The sequence below is a fragment of the Pyrgilauda ruficollis genome, unplaced genomic scaffold, assembly GCF_017590135.1.
Source record: "Pyrgilauda ruficollis isolate IOZ18807 unplaced genomic scaffold, ASM1759013v1 scaffold2, whole genome shotgun sequence".
NCBI classification, from domain to species: domain Eukaryota; kingdom Metazoa; phylum Chordata; class Aves; order Passeriformes; family Passeridae; genus Pyrgilauda; species Pyrgilauda ruficollis.
In genome coordinates, this window is record NW_024519206.1 from 31,202,238 (window position 1) to 31,222,874 (window position 20,637).

Sequence of the window (20,637 nt, forward strand, 5' to 3'; positions counted from 1 at the left end):
ACAATAAGGCCTGTTTTGGCATCAGGCATAGTCTCTTTCTTCCAGATGTTCTAATTTGAGATGTAAATGTGCTAAGTTATTTATTATAGGAAGTTCCTGGTTTTGACGTTTTGGAAATTGTCTTGATTAGCCTGGCAGGGCTTGCAAGTGCTTTGCATTTGGCCATTGAAATCTCTTACACTAGTTAGGTAATTAGTTATTACTATAGAGACAGAAGTAGGTCTGTCAAAATTAATGGCAAAGGGTTTTTTTTCCCTTTTCTTTTACAAATAAGGTTCCTTCTCGGAAAGGGCTGTTCCACCTCCCCAAAGTTTGTTAATGCCCAGAACAAAACATCAAGCTAAGTATGTATCCTCTGGTGGATTAATTTCAAAGTTGTGAATGTACAGCTTGTAAATTTGCAAAACTGTAGTAGTTTGCTTAATTCTCCCCAGAGAGTATATCTCAGTTGACAATTTTGCATATTCCCTGCCTCTCAGAAGAGTATGAGCTAATCCCAGCCCTAGACCTTTTCATTGTTTGGTGTAAGAGGGCTGAGCATATTAGTTCCTACTAATGCAAAACTCCTGTTGCATTAGGAAAGAAAATTGCTTGAAATGGTGTGGGCAGACCTATAGATTTTGGATAGCTGCAGAGTAACTGCTTAAACTGCTGTTTTTTACAAATCAGTCTAGTTATGGCAAAAAGTAGAAAATGCCTTTCTGTATATTTTGTAGTCCTGGTGTATTTCTGGCAAAACATTTTCTGTTCACACTTTCTGTTTCCATCATGCTCACTTATCTGGGCTTGTGGTCCAGGTCAAGTTCTCACTTTGATATCTTGAATAAAGGTTTCTGCTTTCTCAAAGAAACAGGTTATGTCCCACTAGACTACAGAAGAAAATACATGAATCCTACAGCCACTCTAGAGGGGAATGTCCATGGGTCAGTAAAAATTAGATGGCACATGTCCCAGTATCCTCCTGTGTGACTGGACTTCAGATTCAAAGCAGACTCAACACCTGCTGACCTACTAGGTGGAGTTGATCCCCATGACAGTATGAAAACCCTTGAGCCACAATAGAAAAGGTTGCATCAGTTTTCTAAGGCATATGAAATTAGATCCTCAGCTGGTGTAAGTCAGCACAGATCCGTTGCTGTCAATAGAATTACAGTGGTTCACATTAGCTGAAGAGGTCCCCATTGTATTTTTTTTTTTAATCGATAATAGGATTTTCCACATTGGCCCAACTTTTCAAGCAGATGCACAGTTAAACACATATTCTTTGATGTTTCAGGGGTTTCTGCTCAAACATTCATCTCTGACTGTTTGGGCTAGCTTGAATGTTATTGGTAAACATTTAGATTTAGAGGGCTAAAATGAAAGCCTTCAAGATGTTTTTGCCTAATTCTGACACTGATCTTCCATGTTGTCAAGTAATTTTCTTTCTTTAATGGTAGTATTAGTTCTTAACTACATGTTTCACCTATGGGGAGTGTTACTGCATAGCAGGGTCATCAAACTCCGAAGAGCTGGAAAGACTTCAAGTCTAATGAATGACTACAAAGTTGTGTCACTGGAATTATCTCCTAGTAATGGAAGGAGATGCTAATGTAGTACACATCCTGGGGCCCAAGGCTTTCTTTTTTAGGACAATGACAGTTAACTTTGTTTTCAGTGGGTAAGTGTTAGCATTGTTAGTCTTTGTATTTAAGGAAGTCACCAGGATCTCCAGTTTGGGTTTCTAATCTACCTTCATGCTTAACAGAGACACAAGGGCTTTGCAGAGATGCAGAGCTGGCTTTCAAAGGGATAAAAAATTCAATTCCTTCTTTGATATGAAAAATTTCCTCTTAGTCTAGAGACTTAGTGGAGCATGTAGCAAAACAAATAATAGGACTAAAATGTAAGTTTTACTCTTGCAGTGTTTTAAAAGTTTTGCTTCTTGCAGATGTGATTGTCGTGATAATGAATTTTGGTTACAGGGACAATTTGCATGAAAGCTGGAGCTTGCATCACATTTGCATCTTTTGTTCTTTAATGCTGGAATGAGTATTACTACAGGAACATCATCAGTTGCTATAAGACACCACTCCTACAAAACATGCAGCTTTTACCGATTCAGTGCCTCTTTTTTTTTGCAAAGGGCTGTGGTATTGTTAAATGTTGTGATTTGCATTTGAATGCTCCGTTAAACAAGGTAAGGTACCCTTAAAAATAACAAAAGGACAGAATGGTCCCTGCTGTTCTTCTCAGAAGACTGATGTCATTGCAGAGCAACATCTGCCTATCATACCAATGTCACCTCATAATCATGTCTAATATCAGTGCTTCTGTCCTTCTGGGTAACTCATGAGTTAACAAAGTTTGCAGGGTAAAGTTTTATTGATACCTATGTGAGGTGTGATATACAGACCAGTATTTTCTCAGTATCTGTGCTGTCTTCTGAAGCACTCAGAACTTGGATCATAAACAGATAGAAAGCTGCGAGTTATAGCTTTTATGTAAAGTATACAGTAGTGAAGAAACAAAGAAAATGCCATTATTTCAGCAGCTCCCAAAAATAAGTGACACACCCAGGAGCAGGATCTATGTTAATATGGCTATTGAGTGTGAAAAACTTTTAAATCATATGTTGTGCAGACTGTGTGTTGAAGAGTCTGGTGTAAACCTAGATGCAAGGGAAAGAAAGTGGGAAAGGTGACCTGGAAGGGGAGCTTACATGTTAACCTGAACAATGCAGTAGAAGTTCGGAGGCTCAGACTAACAGTGCCCTTTGGAAGGTACCAGCTGCTCTGTAGTCTCAAGCACTGAGCCAGCATGGGCCATGGTTTACATGTTAGCTACTTCTGCTGAGTTCCTGTCATTACTTAATGCCATAAAGATTTCTGCTGCACTCACCTGACTACAAGCTCTGTATTGCTGAGATGCTTGCATTGTGTTAGATATGGACCTGCAAGCATTTCCATTATAAACCCCTAAATTTCAGGATTTATAACTAAGCCATTAAAATTTGCTCCAGGACAATACATGTACTGGACCAAATGAAAACTTATTTTAAAATACATGTGATCAAAAATTAAAAAGAAGATTATAATTTGTAATGACTACAATGTAAAAGGAAGGAAATGTAATAAGAAAAATCTTTGGTGCACTTTAATTCCCAGTGGAACCACTCTTGCTTTGTGTTGAATTTATTTTTGCCAGCTTTTGGTTTTTTTCTCCTTTGTGTTTCATTTTGTGTGTCTCAAACAAACTGCATGGAGTTTACTAGAATTGTTCCTTTTCATCATTTGTTTGACTGCTACATTTACTGCTAGACTAATATCCAGAGGGACAAAAACTGCTAAAGAAAACTGCTAATGGAGATGTTAATTCACAAAAAGGCTCTATGAATAAAAAAAGTTTGTGCTAGAGCATAAAGTAAGCTTAGTTTTGTGTTTGGTTAGATTTGATAACCTCAGGCTGATCTGCTTTGGCAAGGTAATAACCACAGCAAATAAATAATGTTTATGTCATGACTGTGCAGCTGGAGTAGAGGCCAGTGTCCTGGACCATCTGGCTAACGGGGCTGTGTTGTCAGGTCTTGTGCACGTTTGTGCCACTTCTCTGGAAACAAAGCACCTTATTCCTTACCATGTCAGAGCATGGATTTAGGTTGTTTTGAAGGTTGCTGCATGCACACTCAGGTTTCTATTAAGTTATGCAAAGAATGTTTTTCTTAAGAGTGGTATCCATTGATAAACTCATTACCATTAGTTCTGTGCTCCCATTGGAGAGCTTTGGTGTTGCAGTTCACAAAATCTGCCTTGCTGGACCTCTGGTGGATCATACAGTACCTCCTGTAATTTCAATTCCAGAGTTAGAAAGAAATCATCAAGTGAATGCTGGAAATGTTGCAGGAGTCCACCCAGTGCCTTGTCTTGCTGCATTGTGATGAATGCCTGTGTGAAGGCTTGTTCCGGACTGCTCCTCCTGCTGCTCCACGGGCCCTGTGCCTCGCAGCCTGACGGAGGAGCTGTCTGAGATCACAGCACACCAAGTCCATATGTCAGGCCGAGTGCTGCAGTGCTGGGGCAGAAAACTGCTTGCTGCCATGCCCTGCCTGTGCAGCTGTGCTGCTTGCACTAGTGCAGTGGCCTCCTGCTGCCCTGGCACCAGGAGTTACCAGCCTTCCTGAGCATTGCAGTAAAGTCTTGAACTCCAGTCTGCTGAATTTAAGCAAATTACTTGCTTTAGCCACGGGACCAGTTCTGTTTGCCCTAATAATGTGGGTATTTGCATGCTTACAATTAGGCAGTGGCTTTAATGCTTTACCAGGCTGGCTGCTTTGACTCTGTGTTCTGTTTTGCAGGTGAATTGGATTTATTCTTAGGGTGCTTCCTTAAAGGCACTGTTTAAAAAAACCTATACTAACTTAACACAGCCCTCAGCTCAATGCCACTTGTTTTTTTTCACTTAATCTGTACCATAGATAGAATTTTTTTTCTTTTTTGCCTTAATTTCAGAAAAGTAGAGGGAATTTCTGTAAGGACTGAACTGATACTTGTACAAGGCAAGACTGCACAGCATTGCTTGGAAAACATTAGGAAATTGCAATGCTGTATTCAATCCTGATTTATTTACTGTTTGGCTTGTGAATTTTGTTGGTTACTTGAATGCTTTCCTCTTTTGGACATTTTGGCTCAGAACTGATGTTTTTAATGTTTCATTAAAACAATGCAGTTATTGTATAGGAGCTCTTTCAGTGTCTGACAACCAAGCACTTATTTTCAGTTTGATATGTTTTGTCTAGTTTTTGACCCATGAGCTTGTTCCAGTGTAATCTGATATTTCTTATTAACCTATTACTCTGCCTTAAAAAAAAGCTAATTATGAACATATGTAGGTTGTGGACTTGAGTACCTTTATCAAAATCAGATAGTTATTGAGAACATACTTTAAAGTGATAGAAAGCAGAAATTATTATCTTAATGATGATGTAACTTAAAACCAAGCTTGATAGATGAATAAATGAGAGGAAGTTCATGTGTCCACTTTGATTCTTCCAGAAGAAGAACCAGCTTCATCTAGGTCTCTCTTTTTTTTTTTTTTTTCTTCTTCCTAGTACTTTCAGGGTTGATTGAAGGAAGTATTCAGCCGTCTGCAACCCCATAAGAATCACATTTCCTGTTTAAACTTTCAGTTGGTTGCTTGTCCTGCTGCTTGCTTTCAAGCCTCACCATAAAATAGGTGTTAATCATAATACCTATTCTTGGCCCCCTTGTTGGACTCATGTGCTCAGGGTCCTGTTGAGAGGTCAGGGTTCAAAAGCGGTTGTTAGGTATCAAGAAATATTGCCTGTACTATTTTAGTGACTTGTAAATTGAGCCCTGAATTGATTATATGAGACCCGATTCTACAAAGTGATCCAGAGATGCCATCCTCTTCCCCTGAAATCAAAGGGGATGGAGGGGCCCTCTTCACTTTAATTTTCAGGTCAAGGAGGAAACAACATCCTGTAGTTTTAGATGCTGGAAATGATAACTTCAGTGTAGATGTTTTTCTGACAAATTTATTTTTCAGCAGGACAAATACTGCAAGTAATCCCTATCTACAAATGGTGTAGAGCAGCATGAAAGTTAAGGGTAGACTGGCCATTTGTGGTAGCCCAGAAAAATAAGGTCAAAGACCTGAACTTGTAAGATGTTTTGTACTCTTCTGTTCTAATATTGGTGGCCAGGTTGTAAGAGGATAAACTTAAAAGAAGATACTTTTCCTAGGGGAGAATAGACTACCCTGATGCTTGGAAGTATTGGAAATTAAAATATTGGATGTTGTAATTAAATGGGGACTGCGTGTCTTGGTGTATTGTAATCTGGTGTGAGTAGCTGATTAAATACATGTTCTTTTGGAGTAATGCACCCATAGTCCTTTATGCTTACTAATAAAATTTCAGTCATCAAGTTATGGCTTCTTGTAGACTGTAATAACTCATTCTGCCTGATACTATTTTCTAGTGTTGTTCCTCAGTGAGCCACCCCTACGCTTACCCCACTCTAAACCCAGTGATCTGCAAGTGCAATACAGTATTGCTTCATTAATTCTGCTGAGATTTCCCTCGTTTTTCCCCCACTTCGCTCCCCTCCCTGCAGTGGTTAATAGCATAAGGGATATTAAATGTCAGTCCTCCTGTATCCCTTTGCACGTTCCAGAAAGAGATGATTGAGTGGCTTATCCCTGCAATCACTGTAATCAGTAAGTAATGACTTAACATCCTGCTGGATAACATGAGGTGGAATCAGGAGAAAACATTAGTTAGCAGCAGAAGCTTGCCACCTGTTCAAGGTGGAGGTTAAATTTAGGAAATTTTACACTGGGGAGTCTTTTTTTCCTGAAAAACAACAACAAAAAAAAAGACTCAAGCCTAAAACACCCAAGCAGCCATATTAAAATTGTACCTGGATTTTGACACAGAAGTGATAATGATTAAAGGGTTTAAACTGTGTCTCTGCAGTATGGCGGTGGTACTATGCTCTGTATCTCGTGCTTTGCAGGAGTCTAGTGCCAGCCAGAACTGAAAAAAATTCAGCCATTAGAGCCCACAGTACTGGTGAAGAGGAAGCAACCAAAAGGTTTGATTTTTAGAAAAAAAAAAAAGGCTGCTGGCAGCTGAAATTTCAGTGATATTGTTAGTCTTCCAAAAAAGGTTAATTCACTGCCATCAAGTGCTGGTCTCAGGAGAAGATAACCTAAAAGTAAAGACCTTGCACTGCTGTGCCAGTCTGTGTCACTGAAGTGTGGAGGCAGTATGGTAACAGCACTGCTGCTCCAAGGGATGGCATCTTCCTCCCAGCTGCTGGAAATGGGTGTCAGCAAACAAATGGGTGCCAGGCTGCTTGGGAGGATTGAAAGGGCACTTTAAGGCAAAAAACTACTGGATCCTGGGTCCCAGAAAAGAGAAGTGAAGGAGCTATGCAGAGCAGATGATCTTCTTAAAGTAAATAAAAAAGAATTTTTAAAAATTCTTCTAATTGACTTAAAACTATGCAACCCTTCTGGCAGGGGCTGTATTTGGCTTTATGATCCGAACTGTGTAAATTAAGGCAGTTGAAGTAATTAAATTACTTAACAGGTATTCAAATGGCATTCGTCTTTTCTAGTTGTTTTCTATTTCATGTCTGTCTTCAGTTAAAAGGAAATAATCAGGAATCAGTGTTGCATTTGATTATATCCCTGCTCTGTATGTTTCTATTTACTTCCCCCCCCTTTCTTTTTTTTTTCTTCTTTTGTAGAAGAATCAAAACTTCGGCTTCTGCTTACATAGAAATTATTACTAAATACATACGGCAATAAGTGGGAGAAATGAGCTAAGGGTATAGTCTGTGATTATGTAAAGGAGGTGCCATATTAAAACTACATTTTCTGTATTCTTTCCAAGCCATGTCTCATTATTTTGGGGTGAGTGGAAGAGGGGGAGGGAGATGCATTCTTTTGACATCCCAACTAAAAGGGAACGAGATGGATTTTTAGTGCGGTGTTATTATCTTATTTTGCATTAAAAGTGTTTGCCTTTGATGTATACTGCAAATGGTCACAATTGAATTTGCAGACTCTATTTTTGCTCATAAGGCTGGCAAGTCAGAAAAAAGATTTGCTTGTAAATGTGGTCTGGACCTACTGATGAATGCATACTTCAAATTTGCAGAGGCACTTTGAAAAAGAGAAGGAAATACTGGGTTTTCTGCAGATCATTTGAAAATTTGGCTTATAAGACATTAAGTGTCAGATTATCAAAAAGCAGGTCCTCATCTTGTGCCTTCAGTCAACTGGAGTCTTGTGCTATACAAGAGCACGTTCTTTGCACATGCCAGCCACTTGAAATATGCTGTTTTCCATTCATTTAGTACGACTTTTCATGCATGTTCCACATGCAGCCAAGTGGAAACTTAAGTCCCACAAATGCAATGGCTTAAAAATGTGCACATATGTCCCAAACTAAAGGGATTTTTTTTTTTATATTAAATAGAGTGGGTTTGTACTGATGCAGTTTTTCTTAAGATGGGATGATAAACTGCTGAAACTGAAGTTAGTATTGTAGACCATGAGCTCTCTCTGTGCCTGTGTCCTGTGCTTGCTTTTCTCATCTTTTCCAGTATAGGGGTTCATACATAACAACAGAGGGTTTTATGTGTGGAAAAGTTCCTTCTGGGCCTGACCAGCAGTGTTTTCCCCTCCTCCTGGTCTCTCACTTTTCTCTCCTTCTTTCTCTCCTTTTTCTTCTGTCTCCTTTTTCTTCTCTCTTTTCTTTCCTTTCCTTTCCTTTCCCTTTCCTTTCCTTTTCCCCCCCTCTTTCTTTTAGTTTTCACAAAGTTGAGTTCCATCCCAATTATTTAATCTTCGGAGACCATTCCCACATGGTTCTGTAAATGGTAGCTTCATCCTGAGTTCTTTCATCTCTTTTCCTGCTCTCCTGGCTTGACAGTTGAAAAGGTCTGACTGTGCCACACAATGGTTTGATTGGTTTCTCTAGGGGAGGCTTTACCCTGCCTCATCATTCGCCAGGCAGGTGGACCAGAAAGTCTCTTGATTCTTTTGTTGCCTCTCAAAGTCCGAGGTCTTTGACTGAATAAATCCTCCGTCATGGGATAATTTGCTAAAAGGAGACTGAAAGATGTGAGAGAAAAGCCTCACTACTTGGGTGCTGAATTAATGAAATAACTGGGCCTTGGAGTTTGCAATTGAAAAATCACCAGGAATGCAATGGGTGGAGACAGGCTTCAGAATGCAAGCCCGTTACTTCCCTGTAATAAACTATGAGAGCTTTAAATGATATTACTAAATACGTCGGCTCGCCTGGCTGCCTCCGATTATTTGCATTTGCAGCCCTGTTCATTTGGAGGGGGAAGCCCGAGCAGAATAAAAGCCGTTTTGGTACAGCGCCTGGTTAGTCATTAGATTATTACGAGGGGCTGGAAGAATTCCATATGACAGAACTAGGGTTGAGTTAACACAGGACGAAAAGTAATTTACAGATAGGCTGTCTTCAGCCATCTTCGTAGGCCCTGATAAGGTTTCATTTCAGAATGGATAGGCGACATTTCCACTTACGGGCCCATTCTGCGACACCTGTGATAACAGCTTCTGGATCCTAATTGAAATTGGTTTCAAAATGGATTTTCACTTTTCTCTGTCTGTGGAAAATATTGAATGGACTCAGAGCTGCCACAGAGTATCCCAGACCTTGGAAAATGGAGCAAGAAGCCAGGATCATCTTTCATAACTGTGTCGATGATATGACAGTTTTGTTATCTGTCTTATTAATGAAATCATTGATCACCTGATGAGGGAGATAATAAACTACATTTTTGCTGCAGTTGAGGAAGCTCAATTAGATTTTTAAAAATACAGATGGGGAAAAAACCAAAGCAAAACAATGAAGTGAGTGTTTTCAGATCTATTTTCAACTTTGCTTTTCTTGAAGATTTTTTACGTGGAAGAAATCTCCTAGACTGTAAAACGTTGACTGCACCTTGAGGTTATTGAAAGTAAAACAAATCTGATGCTCATGTTAAGATGTACTTTTTTTGTTGTTGTTTTTAACAAACGGAACTAAGTAAATAACGCTTAAGTCCTTATAAGTGCCATGGAAACTCAGATGAAAGGGGAAACAATGGAGCTCAATTTTAGCTGAAGTGGGATTAGTGATACAAACTCTGAATGCCCTGATGTGGAAAAAGGGTGGTGCTAAATTTATTGAATGCTTCTGGTGATGCTGGTACTCCTGAAAATTATTTTTCCTTTAAAAATGGATGTCAGCCTTTATTTTTTAATATCTGCTTAGATATCATAATATTTTTATTCTGGGAAAATAAAGTGGTTTTTTTTCCCTTTCCTTTTTTTTTTTCCTTTTTTTTTTTTTTTTTTAAATCAATGGACTTGAGGAGATTTTTAAAATGCAAGCAAATGTGATAAACCGCCTGCTGAGGATAAAGTGTATGTGCAGTCTTCAAAAATAAAATCTGAAAGGATTTTGTGATGTGTTGTTTCCATGGCTGTTTTCTAATTATTAGGGGAGGAGATAAATCTGTTGTTTGTGCTTGGTTGCTCTGGAATGTACGCTGTATTCCTTGAGGAAGGTGGGAAGGGGTAGTTTTTCTGAAGGGGGATGCCAGTGACTTCTCATATTTCACTGTGAATTGTGTCCTAGGTGTTTCTTCAGTCCCTCCACTGGTGTGGGTCAACCTATACCCCTTTTTAAGCTTGAAAGGGGAGCGCTGATCAAAGGCTTGGATGATGTCACTGATCTCTGGTGATTGATTAGGAACAGAAGTTCTGGAGCATTTTGCATGTCTGCCTTTACCTTATTGCTTCAAATCCATTAGTGCATACCCATTAGGGTAGCTTTCAGTCAGGAGAAAAATAACCTGTGCATGTATGTATGTACACACACATATATGTCCCTCAGGTAAATGCATAGATAGAGAAAAAGAAAGTGTACAAGCTCTGTAGTCAGAGCTATATTTTCCTTTTATATTTTCCTTTAATATAAAAGGAAATAGTTTTTATTGGTCTGCATTGACACAGGGACTGTTTATTAATTGCTAAACTCCTGGGTGTAATTCTTGCCTGTTCTTCTGCCGCTTCTCTCACAGATTTAAATCTGTCTAGGTCTCTCTCACGTTGAGTTTTTGGCTGCTTTACTTTCATTTGCTGTAGTTTACCCTGAGAGGAATCATGCCCCTGCTTGTTACTTCTTTTCCGTGCCTGGGGTACATGTTAAGATCCACTGTGCATGTCAGTGCCTTAGAGATTTTTTAATTAGAGATTGAAAAATAAATATTTTAAGTTCTCAGATTTTTGGTTTTTTTCAGAAGGTCAGAGCTAGCCGAAATGTATGTTAAGCTGCTAAGAGAAAAGATCTTTCATTTGTAAAAGAGTAGCAGTCCTCGGACTCTCAGTGGTGTGGGAGGCTGGACAATGGGGTTTACTTGTCTACCGAAGAGTGGTCTGCATGAGCAAGCAGTACAGGACTTGAATATGACTTCACTGTGGTATAGATGAGGAGGATGCGTGGTGCGAAACTGGAGTCCTTTCCTAAATATCCTGCTTCTGACGGTGTATTGTGATTCAAATGAGGACTTAAAAACTCCACACAGACTTTAAGAAGTTGGAGTTAATTATTCTGTTAAATGCAAGTTTTCAGTATGTAGAGTTATTAAAAAATGTCAGTATTATTTTTGTGTATCTCTTTCCCCCTTTCTTTTTAGTAGGCTGGCATTCCATCTCTCTCTCTCTCTCTCTCTCTCTCTCTCTCTCTCTCTCTCTCTCTCTCTCTCAAATCTCCTTCACTCTCTCTTTTGCTGTTGTGCATTTCACACCAGGAGATGACAAGTCTTGTGATTGCAGCAGAGGCAATTGAAAGAAAATAAAAAGGGAGTTCTTTTTTCTCTGGTGCTGGCCCATGAACATACCGTAAAAATTGGATTAGACACACCTAGACTTGGGATTGATTGCATCTTGAATGGGAAATTAGAACATCTGAAAAATTCCTTTTTGGATGGAACAGAAGCACAAGAAGGAAAAGTTGGATGGAAACCAGAGAAGAACTGTAAATCACTATTGAAGTTACTTCCTATGGTTTACCATTGGCTGTCAAAGAAAATTGCCTCAGGCTTGTTTATAGCTAATTCCCTCTACAGAAAACTTCAATTTGTGGACTGGCCTCTGAACGGGATTGATAACTGTTTATAGACCAGGATGGGTATCTAAAGATAACAGATAATGCAAATGAGCCTTTTTTTGATAAGCCAGGGAACCAATTATGGATACAACTTGGTTGATGGATTTCAGAGTGCTTTTTCACAGATTATAGATTTTATTTCTTTTTTTGCATTATGGTTTTCTTAGCAGTGTTAGAAAAACAAAATCATTCGAATAGAGCTAAAAAGATGGAGTGGCTGATATAACGAGCTTTCCTACCACTTGTAAACATAGTGAATCAGATTAAAAAATAAACAGGCAGTCCTCAGCCTTCTCTGGGAGAAATATGATTTGATAAAAATGTGTGTTTAATATTCAATTTACGGTTTCATCTGAAGTGTGTAAACCTAGATGTCCCATGGGAGTTTACAGCCCGTTCCAACTTCAACTCAGATAACATGCTCCTCATAAACTGTCTTCCTGCTTTTATTTTTGAATTTGTATTTCTGCTGGGGAGGAGGAGGGTGGAGGCTAGACCCTGCCAGTTGCTAGAGGCTGGCTCCCTGGGGTGCTCAGCATCTGTGATGAGCCCTTAAGCCTGGGCTGGTTTCAGTGCTGACTGCGTGGCATAGTGATGCAGAGCGGGCTCACTCAGGAGATAGCTGCACTGCGTGTTGTGTTTCTCTCTCAACTCTATGGATTTTCCCTTTGGAAGTCTCTGGGAATCCTCAGCTTCTCACAGCCAGGATCTCTCTGTGCCTGGGGATTGCATCTGCTGGAGGTCAGAGGGAGGTTTGATTCTCTGCCCCCCTCAAGTTTTTTGCTTAACTTGATGGTAGTTCAAGTTTCTGGGAGTTACAGGTTTCCTTACCCCTTCTTGGGGTTCTTGGGGCTGCTCCAAGCTGCCTGCATCATGAATGTCAGGGAAATCCATCCCTTTCTAGGATCAGGGCTCCAAACAGGGAGTATGACTTGCAGGATTCACAGTGAAACAGGGATCAGACAAAATGAACCCCATAAAAGGTATCTGTAAGGTGTGCTTGTAGTTGTAATTTCATGCTGTTCTTTAGTGGAAAGAAGGAGTTTTATTTCATTTTAGGCTGAAGTTCATAACTCACTGAAATACTGAAAAGATTTTTAGCAACTTTTTAGTCCAGGCTTTAAATATTCAGTCTTAGGTATCTCTTTCCAGTCCTTACTCAAGCCATAGTCTTTTAGTTGGTTCTCTTCAGTAAGATATCTGGGCTCTCAGCACCCTTATCACTGAATTATCACGTCTCTGAAACTTGAGATAACTTCTCACGAGGTCCTGAAGCCATCTCAGGACCTCATCTTAGAAATATGCTTTCTTTTACAAGCTTTCTATTTGAAGGCTCTTCTGTATGATCAGAAAGAAGGGAAAGAATAATGGTATCTTAGTTCCCATGCATTTGTAATAGAATCACTCCTTGTAGTTTGAGCTACTCCAGGTTTCAGAGATTTGATAAGATCACGACTTGACCTCTGTCATGAAGTCAACTGCCATTGACTTCCATGGGAACAGCATAGGAATTCTTTATTTTAATATATATTTAAATGTTCAGTCACAAAGCGCTGTAAAACCTGCTGGTTTTTACAGGCATTTTCAGGGCCTTCATAAAGAACCACACCTCTCACAGTTTTTTCAGCAAAATTGAAACCAGCACAATTTTGCTTAGAGAAATGCCAGACGTGGAAGCTGCTTTCTGAACATTATTGTAAACCTCTTTTCTGAAGGTGTATATAATGAATTACTCTTGGGAGACATTTAGCTGAAGAGTTTGAGTGAATGGACTTTAGTACTTTCCAAACACCAGGATGGACACAGGATCACACTGTCCCTGCCAAAAAAGCAGGGATCTGGCATCACTCAGGGGATCAGGAATCACTCTACCAACTTAATTTCCAACATTCATTTCAGTCTAAGTCAATGCCAAGTTTTCTGAAGTTTTCAAGGAAAAAATATAAATAGTAGGTTTTATTTTGTATTTTCAATTCAAGGTGCATCAGCATCTTCTGACAATCATCATGAACTTACAGTATCTGTTCCAGGACACCATTTTGTTTGCTGGTATGGGAGAGGATAATGTTGCATATTAAAGAGTGGAAATAATTTTAAAAGTCCTGTTCTCAGCTTTGAACACTTTCTTTGATTGTTCAGAGAATAGAGGGAGGTAGATTAGTTTTGCTCTTTAAATTCCCAAAGACCTTTTTTTCAGCCATCAAACTTAAATCAGAATTTAAGGCTTGCATACATTTTCTTTGGCACCAAGAAATTATTTTTTTCCTCTGAGAAATAACCTTAGTATGAATGATACCAAAATATCTCATGTAATAAAATATTTCAATGGACTGTAATTATTGCTACATTTATCTTCAAGGCTCAAGGAGATGCTAAAAATAAGCCTACTCCTAAAAAAAATAAGAATTATAAGTGAATAAGAACCTTGAGAAAAGATATCAAAAGTTTCACCAGGTATTTAAAGAGTAAACGAAGGAAAGAAGGGGGAGGGAAAAAAAAAAGAAAAAGGAAAGAAAGGAAGGAAGAAAGAAAAGAAAGAAAGAGAAAGAAAAAGACAAAGAAAGACAAAGAAAGAAAGCTACCTTTGTGCTCCTCTATGGTGCTCTCATTTAAGCAGATTTCAGGTGAATTTTTTGGTTGTCATGTTGGACTTAGAACCTGTCAAAAATCAGTATTTGAGCAGTGTTAGATGGAAGTTTTTCATAGGACCAGTACTTTAACTGCAAGAATGTAAGATCTTACAGGTAGGTGATAAAATAATTGATGTAGAAAACTTAATTTTACTAATAGGTGAATCTGAGAAAAAACTTGTATTTCAGGCTTCTTAATTATGGGACAAAATGTTACCTTTAGACACAAATCTTGGACACAAAGGAAGAGCAGCAGAGTTTTTTGTTTGCATGGATGAACCCAATTCAGGCTGCTGTTTTTGTGCTTGCATTTGCACAGACATGATGTGTTAGATTTCGCTTGCCCTCTGAGAAGTGAAGCCTCTTCACTTCTTTGGGAGGTGAAGACAGAACCTCCACCCAAAAAAAGAGCAGTTCAGGTGGGCACAGCATTTTCTGCTGGCTTTTTGACATCAGTCAGCAGGGAAGTCAGACTTAGTGGCCAGGGCTCTGTGTAAGTGGACTTCCCGTGAGCATGTGTTCAGTGGGCATCTCATGGGCATCCCTTATATCTGCAAAGTCTCAGGCATGGTCTGGCTGCACACAATATTGCCTTTTACAGATGCTTCTGGACTTCCAGGAGTCTTGGCTGCTGTGGAAACCAAATCCTTGGCAGTCTGGTAGTGAAAGTCCCCTGTGTTGCAGGGTTGTACTTATTTTAATGTGGAACATACCTAAATAATGAGAAAATTAGAGGAGTCTAAGTAAAGCCCTTTATTCTGTTTGGCTTATATTTTGTTTAGCAATAAAGAGAGCAGTGAAATTGCTTTTCCTAGGTTCTGCTGGAGGAGTTGCAGAGGGCAGTATGTGTACATTGCAGGCTATCAAGCTGTAGTTGAAAGGCAAAGCATTCAGAATTTAGCAACAATCAATTCTTCAAAATGTAGAGAGTCCTTGAAATTAGATGGATGTTAACTAGAGTAAACATAAGCTATGAAGAGGTATGAAATGATCTCACTGAAAATCTGTTTCCTGGCTTTGTGTCCCTTTAGGTTATAGACTTTTCTTTTACTTCTTTTGGAGTTCAGACAGAATCAGTCTCCAACCTGAAAAATGAGACATAAAAATAAAAGTATGTATAAAAATAAAGATGTTGCAAACTGTGACCTGTCTCCTTCAACTGTTCCCTTCTAGATAGGTCTGTCCAGTCTAAATTTTCTCTTAAGAGGTCAGCAGAGACTCTGAAGTTGGCTCATGTGACTGCCATCATGTGATCCTAGTCGAGTTCAAGAAATGGAAGAGAAAGGGAGAGGTAGAGGGCACTAGAAAGGGACAAGAATATTCCACTTAAAAATTTACAGTACTTTCATAAAAATTTTTTTTTACCTTTTTTTTTTTTTACTTTGGAATGTGTACAATATTACTGTGTTTTAAAAAAAACCACTTAGCTTCTATCCATAAACATGTATTTCTTCTTGTTCAGTGCTGGAAATGCTTTTGAGTGTCTTAACCTAAAAGAGACCATGAAGGTGGGTGAAGGGAGGAAGATGTTTTACCTTTCAGTGTTATAGGAAATAAAAATTAGCAGACATAAATAGGTGCCTGTTCTTTTATATTCTTTATTAAAATGCATGGGATGTGGATCAAATGACACTATTCAGCAGTTAGCTTTTCCAGCTACCTAGAAATGGGAGACTGCAGGCAGTTGGATAAATTTTCTGGAAAGTTGCCCAGTTTCACTGCTGGTTATATAAGCTTGCCTGTATCCTCTGGGGAGGACTATTTTGTAACTCATTATATCAGGATAAGTATCCTGATGTTCCCTTTAGCTCTGGGATGACAGAAGTAGATGAGTGGTAGTGGTGGTGGTGATGATGGCCCTTTCTCTCTCTCCTTTCTGGAGTTAATGAAAGACAGTCACTAGAAACATTTGCCAAATCAGCGTGCCACCCCTCTCTAATTTGCTGTCATCTGAAAATAGCATGCAATGTACATTACTCATGATAAGCAGTTATGGTTGAGTTATACATTATGTTGCAATTGGCATGTTTTTGGAATAGCCTAAACAACAGTTAAATTTGTTTTGGAGCCAGCATAATTAAGGATGTGTGGCTGCCTTATTAGACTGCCTTGTTGGATTTCAAGAAACAAGCCATCACAGCTTGTTTATATGCTGGCATTTTATCTCTGTATGTTCAGCTCTTGGCCCTGCAGCACTTAAGATGGAATTCGAAGCCTTGTCCTTACTCCATTGGATAGCTGTTGATGTCAGACAGAAATGTGTGAGTTTCGCATTTGGGACCAGTATTGTTAAGTCACCATCAGGGCAGATGAGACACTTGGAATCTTTAAGCACTGCAAACTGCATCTTGTCTTTGCCATGGTGGTAGCACTGGGAAGTATCTACTTGTGGAGGCAGACCCTTTCTTTTATGAGTGCACATTTCTTACTGGAACTTGTAAGTGAGCACATGTTGGGTGCAGCTATACATATTCCAATTAATCAATTAATTCTTCTGTTTGGGTTATTTAATGCAGAAGCATGAAATCTCAAAATTCTGTGCCAGTAGGGAGCAATCTAGCTTCATTATCTAATGGCCTAATTTTATATCAAGAATTACCCTCAGGTTGGCAATAAACCTTTGCTGTTGGGCACTATGTCTGATGATGCTAGTTTTTGGCTTTTTATGGTGCTTGTTGAGGGTTGGAATGCCCTGAGGACTCTTGAGAAACTTTGAGTGACAAGGACAATACATCCTAAGACACATTTCAGAATAAAAAGAAACCTGTTAGGATATTTGTGATCCGCAGAGTCATTTAGCATGAAGGTCCTCTCGGGCAGAGCGGAGAGATGCTTTCCTGCGAGAACAAGCAAGACCTACAGTGGAGCAGATGTGTTGAGGGCAGTGTGAGGCTGGGAAGTGGGTTGGATAATAACAGTGTTCACTGAGCTGAGGTGATACACCTCATGGTGGTGAGCTGAGGTGGCCACCTCATGGGGTTGTATAGCAATCATTTATGTTACCTTAATTCCTTGCTGTCTGCCTAACTGGTAGGGTCCATTCCTGTTGTTGGAGAAGTCCCTTTTGTTCCTTGCCTGAAATCCATAAAGCTGAGTGGAGGAAACTCCATTGTGTAGGGCTTTCCCAACAGTCCTATTCCAACCTTTAACTGTAAAATTATTTTGAAACAGTGATTGCTTAGAGATAAGAACCTCACCTAAAAAGCCCAGAACCACATAGTGGCAAATGGTCTCAGGATGCTGATGGGTGTTGCACAGTCTGCTCCCCTGGTAGAGTCATTTATATTTATGTATGTTGGCAGGACTGGGATGTTGCATGTAAAATGCCCATCTAAGAATAGAGTTATGGGCTGAATGAAATTGAAAGAGAGTCTCTTGGCTTCTTTTCATTGCAGTTGTAAGTGGAGGTTTCTCTCTCATGATTTATATGGTTCAGTGATTCAGAATGAAGTGGCATGTGTGATTCTGAACATGTGAGTCTGCACTGGCAGAAGCAATCATTCGTATGCCTTTTGCATATGCTCTGGTAGATGCTGTTAAGTCAATATTTACTTCTCAGACAGTAAATGCCAGAGTTGTTTCTGAGAGCTGCTACTGCTGCATCAATGGAAGAGTTATTTGCTGTGTCATCAAGTATCCTACAGTGCAGATTCCTGGAGTTTTAGAAGCATTGTGATTATGAGCTTGTGGACAGTAGCTGGAAACACAAACCATGTTTTTCAGCAGCTCTGTACAACCAGATCATCTCTTTAGAAAATGTTGCACCATGACTCTCTAATGTTTCACAAGCATTACAAACAGCTTTTCAAGTGTTTCTCCTTTAGGGTCTTCAACACCATCAAGGAATGTGTATTCCAGTTGGCATTACTGAACTTCTGGTTAGAAGTTTTATTTTGTTGGGTGAGGATGATGGGAGAGAGTTTGGCTAAGGACTGCAGGAGCTCTTTTAATGAGTAGGCTTTATATGTGGACTGCATTTGTTCTGCATAAGAGACCCTCCCAGCAGAAAAGCAGTAGGCTTCACTGAGGATAACAAAGGTCTGATATGAGGTAGGATATGTAAAATGATTCTTTTGACTGAATGCTGAAGAACACTTTAAAAATGGTTTTTTTGTGTTAGATCACCGTTTCCTTTGGAGGACCCACCTGTGCACATCTATGCAGCCAGACTCTGTGTAAAGAGTGGGAGCAGGCAACCTGCAGGTGCAATTGTGTACTGCAGTGGCCCATTGATGCTGGGCACATCTGGCATTCCTTTTAGTTTCTGCATAATTGCATTACTCCTGCCTCCTTTAATTTCTGCAGAAGGTGCCTTCTTCTTCGCAAGTCTTCGGGAGGTAAGTAGGTTGTGTGTGTGTGGGTGTTATGTACTATTGACTTCTGACTGCATCTCATGGGATGCTTAAAAATCTTTTGGGAAAAAGACTGTAGCATAAGGCTTCTCAAGTCTTCTCCCTCTGCCTTTAAAGCCAGGGGGAGCATAACCTTTTTGGAATCTAGAGACTTCTGTGGCATTCAGGGACTGATCCACAGCAGATTGAGGTCAGTACCCTCCTAATGGGCTTTGGCTGAGTCCCTCTGAGAACAGGAGCAATTGGCCCACAGAAAGGCTGCTAACCCATTTTTCACGCTTGCCTCCTCTCTGCAGAAGGAATCAAGGGGGAAAAGCATGACTCTTAATGACTGCTGATTATAAATAATTAGGAGTCATTCAACATTTACACTAACATATTTAGGTTGTGATGTGTTCTGCATTTATTAAGAGTATTGGCTTCTCTCCTGTGGCTCAGTGCCTTTGCTTAGTATCTCTCACCAGTCCCTGTGTAAACACTGGGGGAAGATGGGAAGATGGGCCCCCAGTTTGGCATCCCACAGAGGCTGGCTGCCATGCAAGTCCCTTTTGTGCTGTGATTCACTATTGAACAGCTGATTAGCAAGTGTTGAGTTTTATCTTTAGTGCTTGTCCTTAGCTTAGTTGGATTTTGCATGGAGTGAGAATTATTAATCTATAGGTAATGCACAACAGAGTCCTTATGTAATTTAAACAGCATTGCTTGTGCAAGCACTTAACACACTGAAATATGGTAAAGCCGCATTTGTGGTGTAGGGTCCAGTACAGAGCTACCAGCCCATATTGTACCAGTCATGGTGCAGCAATCCTGCTGTTTTGGTATAACCATAAGTATGTTTTTTCTTCTTTGTAGATAATGTAACGAAACGATAACAGATGAATCTAATAAATACTCCAGCAATGCTTTCATGTGCTGTTTTCTGTAAAATAAAAACCTGTAGCATATGTTAGTTTTTCAGGGAAATAAGTGAAAAAAAAAGAGTAAAAGAGTAACACCTCAAAGGCTAGATGTTAGCATTTATGTAAACCAAAAGGAATTTTTAACAGGCAAATAATAAAAAATAAAAACGTCTGAATTTGCACATCAGAAATGGTATTGTCTTCATCCAGTTCATAAATGTAAAGCTGAGGTGAAACTACACAGTTAAATTGTGATGTGACAAAGACAGCATATAACCTCTTTAAAGTCTATATAAATCAAACCTTTAACTTACTGCTTTTAAAAGGGAATGTGTAGGGGATGCTTTTGAATAACATTTTTTTTGTATTCCATTTAAATGTAGATTTTTAAGGCCTTTAGTATAGTGGTGCATCTTTTGCAATGAAATGTTAATCAGGAATCTTTTGTAGCAATTTGGTTCGAAGATAAAATATTTAGTGCTGTTGTATATTGAGCCCACATTCCTTCCATACACACACAGGCCTTCTCCCCCTCCCTCTTTCCCTCTCCTCTTTCCTTTTAATATTTTTTTTTTATTCTCCACACCATCAGAGTTGTAAGGAAGTATTTTATTTAATATTTGACGGCCTGGTCTGTGCATTCCATACTGATAAAAACTGACTTGGTTATGGTTCTAGCAGGCTGCTAGCAAGGAACTGTAATACTTGGATGACTGAATATAGTTAATGTCCAGGATCAGTCTCTTTCCTATTTATCCTGTGTTACTGAGTAGAAAACAATTTTAGCTGTCTCCAGTCAACTTTGCTGAGCAAATTTGTGATATTAGAGGAAATCTGGGCTTCTATTTCCACTGATTACAGTCATTCTCAACTTGTAGATACAGGTGCATTGTACAGTTATGTGGCTCCCTTAGGTTTTGGTTTGTACTGCTATAAGCAAAATACTCTTAACATTCAAGGTAATGTGTGTGTCCTGAAACACACACGCTACTAGGAACTGGGTTACTTAAGTCTGTAAATCTAAGTATATGCATAGACTGCTCACAGGTTGAGCA

At 39.4% G+C, this 20,637-nt stretch overlaps 1 protein-coding gene across 1 annotated transcript in view; it reads left to right on the top strand.

Moving 5' to 3' along the window:
• The window catches only part of GLI3 (GLI family zinc finger 3), a 201,491-nt gene that overhangs the window by 14,764 nt on the left and 166,090 nt on the right, over positions 1 to 20,637 (top strand). The gene's annotated exons all lie outside the window — the stretch shown is intronic.